The 12,971-nt window shown below is 36.5% G+C and overlaps 1 pseudogene; it reads left to right on the top strand.

Moving 5' to 3' along the window:
* Nucleotides 1-9,762: 9,762 nt before the first annotated feature.
* Nucleotides 9,763-10,657, top strand: LOC110208528 (large ribosomal subunit protein eL36 pseudogene; annotated as a pseudogene).
* Nucleotides 10,658-12,971: the final 2,314 nt, after the last annotated feature.

The following is a 12,971-nucleotide window of genomic DNA, read 5'->3' as shown; positions in this document are numbered from 1 at the left end:
CACTTTTGATGTGGATGAACCTATAGTTTCATCAAGGCAGAGAACTTCCCATATGGAAATTACCTCCACTAGTGAAGATGAGCAACTCATCTCTAACTGAGAGGGTTATCTGGGACACTGAGAAGTGCCAGTATGTTTCAGACACAGCATTTAAACTTACATTATCCTGATTCCAAGGCCAATTCTCTTATCTATTCTGCCACTCTGGTGAGTTAGTATATGTAACTCTTAGTTCCTAGAAGTTATTCGTTGTGAATAAGGGAGTAAGGTGTTTGGGAGGTAGGGGCAGGGGTCATTAGCATGGATTCAAAAATTTCAAGTTAGTTTTAGAAAGCCTAAACTTCTGAGAAAATGTGCTATGAAAATACTCTATGAAATACCCCCATTTTCTTAGGATTTGGCACTTTTAAAGAATTATTACCATCTGGTTCAGTCTCTGTCTTGCATGGTCTTAGAAATGGTTCTTGCTAGAATGCATTGCATCAAAACCTCATGGAGCCAGCTGTATATACCTATGAAACTTACTTTTATACTCATTATTAACTATATATCAAAGCATGTCTATTCATCCTTTCACTTTTAGTTGGCCAGATAATCCTTTCTCCCAGTCCCTGGATTTCAGAATTTTAACTCTTGTCAACTACAAATGAGTTCAGGGCCTCATAAAGCGCCAGAGGCATTATTTCCTTATGTCCACATGTTTTATACCATCAGCATATTATATAACAACACTTTGAAAAATGTTTAAGTAGAAATTGACTTTTGCTGCCAATATCAAGATTTATTGGTTCAAGAGTTATTGATCGAGGCCAAATCTAGGCCATTATTAGACCTTGAGGATATATAAATCTTTATCAGCTGAACACAAGTCAATATTATTATGCTTCACTTATAACTTATACACATCTTCTTCCTAACCATATTGGGTTTGCAACAAAATAATGAAATATGAGAGAAATTACTCAGTGAGATGGTTGTGAGGAATTATGTTGAGAACATTTTGGGACGTTCTTCGTCCCTAGCCTGAGATAAAGCTAGATGCTTTGTCAGTTCTTTCTGTTGCAATTAGGTCAGCCTCAGTAATATAGAGAAAATTTTTTCTGTGTTGTTGATTCACTTGTCCAAAAATTACAGAGCAAAGACTCCTTGAATTGGGAAGAATTATCTCTGAGAAAATTTAATCGAATTCACTCATTTTACAGATATGGAAACTAAGATCTCAAGAGGTGCTATAATTCCACCAAGGTCAGCAGCAAGGGTGGAAACAGAAACCACATCTCCACACTCAAACTTGTGTCTCTATCATACTTTCTGTATAAGAGACAATATGGCATTGTGGTTAAAGAGTTGGTGTTGGAACTCGGCAGGCCCAAGTTCAAGCCCACTTCTGATACATTCTAGCTGTATGCACTTGGGCAAATCACAACATCTCAGTGGTCTGGGCAAATCTTGAGGACCCTTAAGTTGCAGAGAAAGTCGTAACCTGCATCAGTAGGGAAGCTTTCCTCATCTTAGAGTTCCTTATACTCATGAATCCCAGGCCCTGTCAGAATGCCTTTATTATCCCTATATTTCATGGTTCAGTAAAGGACATACTGAGTAAACAGGCTTCTGTAGCATTAGAATTTTTTTTGGAAACAAGATGTTTTGAGATGTTCTGCACCAAAGTCTGGCTAGTGAGCAGGCTGGGGAAACAGGGTTGTAAAAAGAGACATTTGCAAATACTGTTGTAGCAAATTTCAATAGTAACAATTAATAGAATGTTTCATTTTTGCTCTCGTGTCCCCAGTGCCTGGCATAACTGGCATATTATAGGTGCTTAATAAATGATTAGCAAATAAAGGAATATCATTGAAAGAGGTAGATCCTACATCTTCTTTGGGGTTCTGTCATATCTTTTTGAATTGTCCTAATTTTTAAAAAGGGACTGTCATACCAGAGTCCAAAACACAGATACTTGTTGCTCAGTTGTTTCTTTTGTGTCTAATTCTTTGTGACCCCATTTGGGGTTTTCTTAGCCAAGATACTTAGCCAAGCCATTTCCTTCTCCAGCTCACTTTTCAGATGAGGAAACTGAGGCAAACAGGGTTAAGTGACTTATCCAGGGTCACACAGCTAGTAAGTGCCTGAGGCCAGATTTGATCTCAGAAACATGAGTCATCCTGACTTCAGGCCTGGCATACTGTGCCTCCTAGCTGCCTCTATAACCACTAGTAGTTGCTTATGGATAATAATAGATTTAATTTGATACTATGATGGTATGGCATAGATTACAAATTAATATTAATTTTATGATTTATTCTGAATCTCTATATCATCTTACTATTATCAAATCTGTTTTAAAAAACCAATGCTAGGTGCAGCTAGGTGGCACAGTAGATAGACCACTGGCCCTGGATTCAGGAGGACCCGAGTTCAAAACCAGCCTCAGACACATAACACTTACTAGCTGTGTGACCCTGGGCAAGTCACTTAACCCCATTGCCAAACCAAAACCAAAAACCAATGCTGGGGTAACTTTATCCTTCATTTTAGAATTATTTGAAATTGCAAATGGGTGTATATTTACCACATCTGACATATTTATTCTTAAATGAGTTTTGTGAATATCACACTTTTATTTATTGTGAAAGCCACTATTGAAACAGCTCTATATGAATTAACTTTGTCTTTGATAACTAAATTTTCTCCTTTCTGAATCTAGCTTTCAACCAAATTATATAAGAATATACTTTATGTATAAAATACATTACAGTGTGGTACATGGAAAGAGCACCTCATTTTCAGTCAGAGGATCTGAGTTAAAATCCCACTTTTGACCTGAGTGACATGGGGTAAATCATTACATCTCTTTGGATCTCAGTTCTTTTTCATTTGTCATGTGTTGCACTTGGATTGGCTGGGCTCTCAGATCCCGTCTAACCCTAGATCTATGATCCTATGATTTTCTAAATTAAATTATTTAGAATCATCTGAGCATCTGACAAGTTTTATTCCTCTTACTAGAAAGGAAAAGTATGACATTTAAATACATTTTTAATTTTAGCAAAGCTTTTGAAAAAGTCATTTTTATGGAAAAGAGATCTGGGCTAGATGACTGTGGGATAGGTTACAATTAGTTAAATGGACCCAATAAATGGTTCAATATTAGCTTGGAAGGAGGTCACCAGTGGAGTACCCCAGGGATCTGTCTTTAGTCCTGCAATGTTCAACATTTTTTATAGATGATTTAGATAAAAGCATAGATGACATGCTTATCAAATTTTCAGAGGACACAAACCTGGTAAAATAGCTAAAATACCATATGCAGAACCAGTATTTTTTTCAAGATTTTGATAGGCTTGGACATTGGTATGAATTGAATAAAGATAAATTTAAAATCATATGCTTGAAATGCAACACAGAAGAAGCATGACTGAGCCAAAGACTGTGTGAAAAAATTTCTACGAGCTTAATACTACTTCAAAGTTTGATATGGCATCTAAGAAATTTAATACAATGGAAGGTTCCATTATCTCAAAAGATTAACCAATCAACAAATATTTGTTAAGCACCTACTAGCTGCCCAAAAGATACTGTGTCTAGGTGCTAGGGATACAAATACAGTCATTGAAATAATCTCTACCTCAGAGGAAGCATGTATTCTAATAAGAGAGACAACCACATGGAAATTCAATGAATAGATAGATAGACACATAGATTAGATAAATGATAGACATATCTATAGAGATAAAGATATATATTTAGTGTGTACATGTGTATTTGCATCACACACATATGCATATGTGCTTGTGATACAAATACACATGTACACACTGAATATATGTCATAGTATATATACATGTTACATATATACATTGTATATATTATACTATATGCATACTATATATGTACTACATTATATAGCTGTCTTCTATATCAGGAGTATTATGTTTAGTGTGTGTATATATGTATACACACATATCTATCTATCTATTTATCTATCTATCTATCTATCTATCTATCTATCTATCTATCTATCTACCTTTTATTCTTCTCCAAGATAAAGGTTTGCCATTTCCTCCACTGATTCTTATATGGCAGGAACACAGGCCTTTCATCATCCTGGTTGCTATCATCTGGACACTCTTTCAGGTTATAATTATCTGTCCTAAGTACAATATTCCAAATATGGTTTGACCAGGACAGAATCCCAAGCCACTTTGTGGTGTATATATGTATGTATGTGTATGTATATACTATACGCACATACATATGTATGTATACACATACATAATACATACATATATACACACATACATATATACATACATATATACACACACACACACACATATATATATATTTGTAACAGAAGGTCTACTTAAAATGCTGGAGGCCTTTAGACTTTCAATACTTGTAAATGGAGCCATTGGGCAGTCTGTCAGTCATTTCTTACCCTTGTTAATTCCAACCATTTTTTCTGGCTATATGTTTCTCTGCTGATAACATTTACGGTGTGTCTCCTACAGAATTACTCATTTGTAATATATTGCAGCCTGTTCACACTCACCATATACCTCTTCTGGTTGGATCAACTATCATGAACCAGATAATATTAGAAAGAATAATTTAGCCAGATGAGGAATGTATACTCCACTTTATATTTCTTAGAAATATTTCTCTAGGCCTATGCTCAAACGTGTAGGAAAATATTTCATAGAATCATGGAACTTAGAGTTGAAGGACCCTGACAAAAATTTACTTTCCTACCCAGTACAGAAATCTTTTATTCAGTATCCTTGGGAGATGATTATTCGGACTCTCCTTGAATACCTCTTATGAGAGGGAGTTCACTATCTAATGAGGCATCCATTTCTATCTTTAGATAGATCTAACTATTGGGAAAATCCATCTTCTATTGAGTCAAAGTCTTCCTTATCACAAATTCCACTAATAGTTTGCCTGATGCAGTAAAACAGAACAAATTTGATCTTACGTTTTTCAAACCCTTTACCATCCTGGTCACCATATTTATTGAATCATCTCTAATTTAGCAAAGTCCTTCTTAAAAATATGGTGTCCACTATTAAATAGAATATTTCAGTGTTGTCTGATCAGGGCAAACTATAACAGAATTATTACCTCCCTTATTGTGGACATTATATTTCGTTGCCTTAAGAATATGGTTGATGTCCCTGTTTTTAGTGAATCACATTAGCTTATGTTAAGATCAGCAATATTTACTATGAATTGCAATCAAATTAAAGCCTTCTCCATCTTGTTCTTATGCAATTAAATTTTTGAACCAAAAGGTATCCCTTTAGTACCACCCCTGGTAGGTTTGGAGCCACATTTCCTCTCGGTTGAGATCATTTTGAAACCTGACTCTGTTATCTATGTCATTTGTCCCTCCAGACTTTGTGTCAAATGAAATTTTGATAAACATTCTCTATTTTATTCATCAAAGATATTAAAATGCAATGAGTCCACATGTTCCCCCAGAAGACCTAGCTTTGAGTCCCAGTTCAGTCCCAATTTTGGGATAATAAAACACCTTTTATTAGGTGTATAACTCTGGTTCTGGAGTTAAGAAGATCTGAGTTTCAAATCCAGCCTCAGATACTTACTAGCTGTGTGACCCAGGGCAAGTCACTCAACCCCTATTTGCCTCTGCTCCTCATTTGTTAAAATGGGGACGCAAAGGAGAGGGAAATGAAAAACAACTCCAGTATCTTTGCCAAGAAAACCTTATGGGAAAAATACATGGGGTCACAAAATTGGAAATAACTGCATGACTGAATAACACCAACAGAGTCTGGGTCTCAGTTTCCCACCTAAAAAGGGGATGAATTTCATAGGACCTAAGTTGGAAAGCACCTAAGATATTATATAGTTCAGTCCTTTTATTTTACTGATAAGAAAACTGAGGTCCAAAGACATTAAATATAACTAGATGAACTCAGATGATCTTTCCAGTTCAAAGAGATGATAGATCTGCTATAATTATTGAACAGAACAGACACAAGGACAGAGTCTCATATAATTCCAATAACAACCTCACTCAAGATCTACGTTAAGTACATTTTAGGTAGTCAAAGGGAAAAGAAAACAAGTATTTATTAAGTACCTACTATGTGTCAGACGCTGTGCTAAGCTCTTTACAGATATTATCTCATTTGAACCTCAAAACCCTATGAGGTAGATGCTATTATTATTCTCATTTTACAGTTGAGGAAACTGAGGTAGATAGAGGCTAAGAAGCGATTCACTCAAGGTCACATAGCTCGTTCCTGGGGCTGGATTTGAACTCAAGTCTTCCTGACTCCAAGTCCAGCATTTTATGTAGTATGTCACCTAGATACCATCTCACAGCCTGGCACAGTGCCTTGCACATTGTAGGCCCTTAATAATGCCTTTTCAATTTAATTGAATTAACCAATTTGTTGAAAAAACTAATCAATAGTGCTATCATCTTGTCTGTGTTCCATTTATCTTGTTCACACAGACATCATGAGACAGTGTCAAACGCCTGGCCACAACAACAGGAACTTCAATAGAATATAAAGTGATTTCTTACCAGTTCTGAGCTGTCAAAAAAACAAATCCCACATTGATTAGGGGGGAATCTTGATTAATTGACACATTAATGCTATAAAATTCTGACTATTTGGCCTGAGCATTACTTTGATTTTCTTCCTATCGACATCCCAATTAGTTTGAAGTTTGAAGTAAATGGGATTGCTATCAGAACATTTTACACCAAGTAGCACCAATGAGTCAAGGAAAGCTATTATAACAGTAGATACAGTGTTGGGCCTGGAGTAGGGGAAATTCATCTTCCTCAGTTCAAATCTGACCTCAGACATTCACTAGCTAGGTGAACCTGAGCAAGTAACTTCACCCTGTTTGCCTCAGTTCCTCATCTATAAAAGGAGCTGGAGAAGGAAAATGACAAACCACTCCAATATCTTTCCTGAGAAAATCAGGTCATGAAGACTCAGACATGACTGGAGTGACTGAAAAACAACAGTCATTTGTATTTCTCCAGCACATAATCTTGCTAGGTATATTGGATCAAATTGTAGAATGATAAAAATTAATAGGACGCACTCAGGGTGCTTAAAGACTTCCAGGGGATGGAAGGCAAAAGCCAGAAGAACTGGGGTAGGAAAAATAAGACCTACTTCTTGGTAGGAACTATTGAGTTTGATGTCTTCCTATGGTCTGACAAGTGGAACACACAATTAGTGTGCACATAGGGCAGCATCCACCTCCTAAATTGGTGGATGTAATGGCAGGTGCCAGGAATCTATTTAATATAGGTTGTGACTTCTGTGGGCATTAAGTCCCCACTCTGTGTAGGGAGAAGACAGAGAGAGAGTAAGGGAGTGATTATGGCTAAGATCACTGCATAAGATGAAAGGTCATATGTCAAGGGGACTTGACTTGAACTCAATGCAGAGTAGGCACTGTTTATACTGCAAAGTATTTTCTCAGCCTGTGTTCAAGTGCTGCATATGTTCTCATATTCAGATGATGAATGCAGGCCCAGGGAGGCTGCTGTGGTTCCAGGCTGACACACACTCTTCCAGTGTTTCACAACTGATGTTGATCTCTGGATCTAGCACCTAATAGCCTCTAGGGAGGGTGACTGTGAAACTTATAAGACGGCAGGTCTCAGAGCCATATTCTCAGTTCAAATCATAAGTATTATATTCTGCCTTTAAAAAGATGACATGTATCTATCTCTTTTGAGGTAATTTTTGGAGAATGGGTCCCTACAGTGGAAACCATCACCATCAAGTAAAAAATAAACTAACTTCTATAGTTACGAAAACTAACAAACTCCTGTCATACTCATGTTTTTATGGTCTGAAGTTTTCTGTTTTTCTGTAACTTCTTCGACACTTTGAGGCATCAAGATAGCACCCTCATGGACTCAAGGAATGTTAGAAATGGAAGAGACCTTATAAATCATCTGGTTGGCTCACAAATTATAGATGAGGAAACTGTCTCACAGAGGTTAAGTGACTTATTTTAGATCATGCATCTCCACAGAACTGGGCCTGGAAACTTTTGTGATTGATTTTTTCTTTAACTTTTGAGATCTCATAGTAGTTTATTAGAATATAAACACCTTGAGGGAAAAGCTGGTTTTTCACCTTGTCTTTGTCCCTGTGCATAGCATAATGCCTTGTAAATACTAGGTGCTTAATAAACGCTTATTAGATGGGAATTCATTGCATTTCATTTAGGGGCTCAATATGTCAAACCTTAGGTTTCCTTATTAGGTACTCATCCCCACACACTAGACTACAAACCCCCCAATGACAGGGAAGATAATGTATTGCTTAAATCCTGTACAGGAGTATATATGCTCAGCTCTTTCTATATAGTAGATGTTGATGACAGGATTTATTATTTTCTTGCATTATAATCATGCATACAGCAGTGTATCCCTTTATCTCTTTTAATCAATCACAGTAATCACATCATTAGAATCTGAAGTAATGGAGATTAATCCCCAAACTCAAGTGTTAGGCTTTAATTGGAGACCTATCACTAATTTGTTGTATGACCTTGTGCAAGTTACCCGAACAGCTTCGTGTGTTTACTCATCTCTTAAATGGAGATAATAATAAGAACTGTTAGGCACATTTTATGAGATTGTGAAGAGAAAGTGAGGTAGGAAACCCACTGACAAATATAAGGAAACATGCAAATGCAAAAGGCTATTATATGTTAAAAGGTCAGTTATATGGAATATAGCCTATTTTTTTTTGTTTTTTTCTTTCCTTTAAACCTCTTGCCATTCCTTAGTAGTTGTGTGTGTGTGTGTGTGTGTGAGTTGATTTTGTGAGATGACTTTGTGAGTTGATTGGTATATCTAGTTCATCATGGCTTTGTGCGTGAGTGAACCAAGAACATTACTGCTAGGTATGTTTTCCTTTCACTGGCTGGGATGTTTATAAGAAGAGAAAAAGAGAGGGGAGAGAGAGAGAGAGAGAGAGAGAGAGAGAGAGAGAGAGAGAGAGAGAGAGAGAGAGAGAGAGAGAGAGAGAGAGAGAGAGATATCCCTTCACTGAAGTCATAAAGGGCTATCGTGACACCATATCCAGGTGTGGAAGTGATTCTGTGTTCTAGAAACTTAGTAGACTAGCACATGTGCTAGGTTTTGACAAGTTAGCAAGTGTGGGAGTATTATACATCTGTCATCCAAATACCAACCTCCCTAAATTTGAAGAGATGAAATGCTAGGCAACTGGCTTCCAGATGATTTTTGTCAACTATAGCAACTTACCTAGACCTTCTATAAAGGCATGGAAGATTCATGATCTTTGTTGCAGGAGTGATCGCTCACACCAAAGAAATCAAAGAATCTTGAGGTATTAAAAAAATGCCTGTTTATGTGGGTAGGGATGGTTTTAAAATGGTGCATAGCATAGCATTTCTCTGTTATGTTAGTACCTTTTGTTTCTGCATCACCTTCAGTTTAAAATAGATCCTTCCCCACATATATACACAATTTCCTATAACAAAGAAAAAAGATTAAATTCAGTAAAACCAACTACTGCCCATATCTGCCAGTACCTGCCATATTTCATACACATGGTCTGTCACCTCTGTAATGAAGGGAAAAGGGGGACATAACATTTTATTGATGGATTTTGAGCCTACTATTTTGGTTGACAAATAAAATTATGAGAGCTTTTCTTTCAGAAGCTATAGAAAATTATTTTCCATCCTAAAATCTCTGAAATCATTGTTCAACTACTTGGAATATGGTATAGTAGAAAGACCACCAGGAGACTGGCTTAAATTGTGGTATGTTAATAGAATGGAATGTTAGTCTACCATAAAGTAGAGGGAAAAGGTGGGGTTGTGGACTAGACCTGTGGTTCTATTGTTATAGGGAACTAGGTAAAAGAAACTTCCTCTGGCCGTACTCTCAGCACCTTCTTTGAAATTTGTGGTCTTGGAGAGTTGCCTAACTCAGTGAGAGATTAAGTGTTTTGCCCAGGGTCATACAATCAGTATGTGTCAGAGGTGATTCCAGAGCTCAGGTCTTCTTAGCTTCAAGGCCAACTCTTTATCCACTATGGGACACTGTCGCATTAAGAAACACTGAATATGAGTTCAACACTCTCTCCTTCCTTTTGGTGGCTGCCTTTGGGCCTCCGTACCGCAGCCACAGCCATCAGATACCCCATGGCCATAGGCTTCAACAAGGGCCACAAAGTTACCAAAAACGTTTCGAAGCCACGACACTGCCGCCTCCTTGGGCGCTTGACCAAACACACCAAGTTTTTGAGAGATATGATCCGGAAGGTGTGTGGATTTGCCCCTTATGAGAGGCTGGCCATGGAATTGTTAAAGGTCTCCAAGGATAAGCAAGCCTTTAAGTTCATCAAAAAAAAGGGTGGGAACTCACATCCCGGCCAAGAGGAAGAGAGAGGTGCTCAGCAACATCCTAGCTGCCATGAGGAAGGCTGCTGCCAAGAAAGGCTAAGCTGGATCCTGTCAACCTTCCCCACTTACCCAATAAAGATTTGACAAATAAAAAAAAAAGAAAAGAAAAAAAAAGAAACACTGAATATGAGGAATTCAGAAAAGTACCTAACAACTGCTTATTGACTGACATATGAATTGATGCATTTTGAAATTAACAGAGCCAGGCAAGCAATATGCACAATATTACAGTAATATAAATGGAAACAACAATAAAACAAAGTCTAACAATATAATTATAATGACTGATTTTGATTTAAGAAGATATAAAGAAATACACCTCACTCCTTTCACTGGAGAGGAAGGAGACTAGGGTATGGAAAGTTATATGCACTGTCAGATTAAATTGCTGTGTTGATTGGATTTGCTTAAATGTTTTTTCTTTTTATCAAGGGAAGGCTCACTAGAGGAGGCAGAAGTAATAAGGGTATATCCAGAAATGACTATGATTTTAAAACAAAAGGCATTCATGTATTTTTAAAAGACTTCTGGATTTAGTGTCAATAGGATCCAGGAACAGATCCTGCCTCTGACAGTTCCTAGATCTATGACCACAGATAAGTTATTTAATCTCCCTGAGCCTCAGTTTCCTTAACTGTAAAATGGGAAGCATGATGATGATAATACTAACTTCAAAGGGTTGTTGTGAGAATAAAGATAAATAATATATAAATCAATTTCAAAGTGTTATCTCTTATTACCCTTTTGTCAGGCTTCAGAAAGTTAGAGAAAGCATATATTGGCTTTGCAAAAGCAAAATTAGATTTTAAAAATGTCTTTGTGAAAACATCTTGAAAATGCCCTCTCATAGTTCTTTGTCTGCTAATGTTCACTTTCAAACAGTAAAAACCTGGTTGTATTGCTTTAAAGCTTTCTAGATAGTTTTAATATCTTATTGTATAGGGAGTCCACTAGAATTTGAATTTTCTCCATGAAATTTCTGCTATATGTTTCATAATATCTGCCCCCAAACAACTTATTGCTGAGCCACTGGTTCTTTAATAAATCTTGAGAGTTGTAACCAAACTTCCTAAAATATTGTACTTAATAAAACGCTTATCTTTCCAATAAACTGTCCTCAACATGCCAGAAGCTTTGTGACCATTGGAGTACTTGAGTAACTGAGTTCCCCTTTCTTCCTTTGAAAATGGGGAGAAAGTTATAGGAAAGCACTTATTTAATACACTTTGGAGACCAGAATTGGAAGTGTTCCTCTTATCTAAATGAATGAAAAGAATAAAATCTCTTTAGTATAAGGCTCTCTCATCTCTACTCTACCACAAGATCCAGTTTATCACTAGAAAACATTGCTTGGATGGAAAACAGAAGGAAATTAATAATGGCTGACTATGATAAGCTATTGTCACCAAAGCTTTACAAACCAAATCTGTTCATCTAAAGCCAATATCACTGAGAGGTTCAGTTACTCTTGCTTTACTGAGCATGAAATGGGATTGAAAGACAGTATGAAATGGATTATTAAACTTAAGATATGATGTCTTGTGATCTTACACATCAAATCCCTCTCCTCTGAGTATATAGAATCACTTAGAGTACTGTCAAAAGGTACAATCCTTTGTATGGAACTTGAGCCTCTAAAATGTTGCCATTAAAATTCTTTATCTTTTATGAGAAATTGAACAGTAGCCCCTCAAGTAGATTATTATTGCTCTGCAGTTGCTTCCATATCATTTCCACATATAGAAAGGAATATATGGGAAGAGAATGCATAAACAACAAGCTACTTGGGAAATTCAGTTTCTCATGAAGTCTTTTGCCTAAGGCAAAGCAAACTAATTAAAAAAAAAACTTTTAGTAGACCGTGATCTCCCTTCTGGCAACTATACTATATGTTGCCTTTCCTTTAGCATCATATTTCTTGAAAGATTCGGGACCAGAAAGGACTTGATAAATCATTTTGTTGATGAAGAAACTGGAAGCTGGATAGATTGAGTAACTTTCTTAGGGACACCCAACTAGTTAACAGCAGAGCTAAGGCCTCAAACCTACATGTATATGTAAAGCCCAGCTTCCATAGGTTCCCCTACAGATATTTAGACACCGTTAGTCTTTCTTTAACAGGACATAGAATCTTGTGTGTCTGGTAGTTCGATTATTGTTCTTAAGAGGATATTACTTACCATGGCCAAAAAGAGAACAAATAAGATACAGGAAGAAAAAAAGATGAAGAAAACATCTTTCCTGCGAGAACTGCTTTAACACTAATCTTTCAAAGAAATATTATAAAGAAAACTCTTGAAAGATTTTCAGTGTTATCTTGGGGAAAAAAAAAAAACAACACCAGAATGGTGGCTTTCAGAAATGAAAAGAAATCAAGAGTGGTTATGATAGTGACTCTGGCTGCAATCCTTTTCATAGCTGAAAAATGATCAATAATAATTTATGACTTTGTTTTATTATTTGTTATTCTGTTAACAAGTAGAGTAGTAATTATTGTTTCTAGGCAAGGGAAATTAGGC

This window comes from Phascolarctos cinereus, unplaced genomic scaffold (genome assembly GCF_003287225.1).
Source record: "Phascolarctos cinereus isolate Bilbo 61053 unplaced genomic scaffold, phaCin_HiC Scaffold_5;HRSCAF=322, whole genome shotgun sequence".
Classification (NCBI taxonomy): Eukaryota; Metazoa; Chordata; class Mammalia; order Diprotodontia; family Phascolarctidae; genus Phascolarctos; species Phascolarctos cinereus.
The sequence above is the reverse complement of the archived record's forward strand: the minus strand, read 5'-3'. Positions and strand labels throughout refer to the sequence as shown.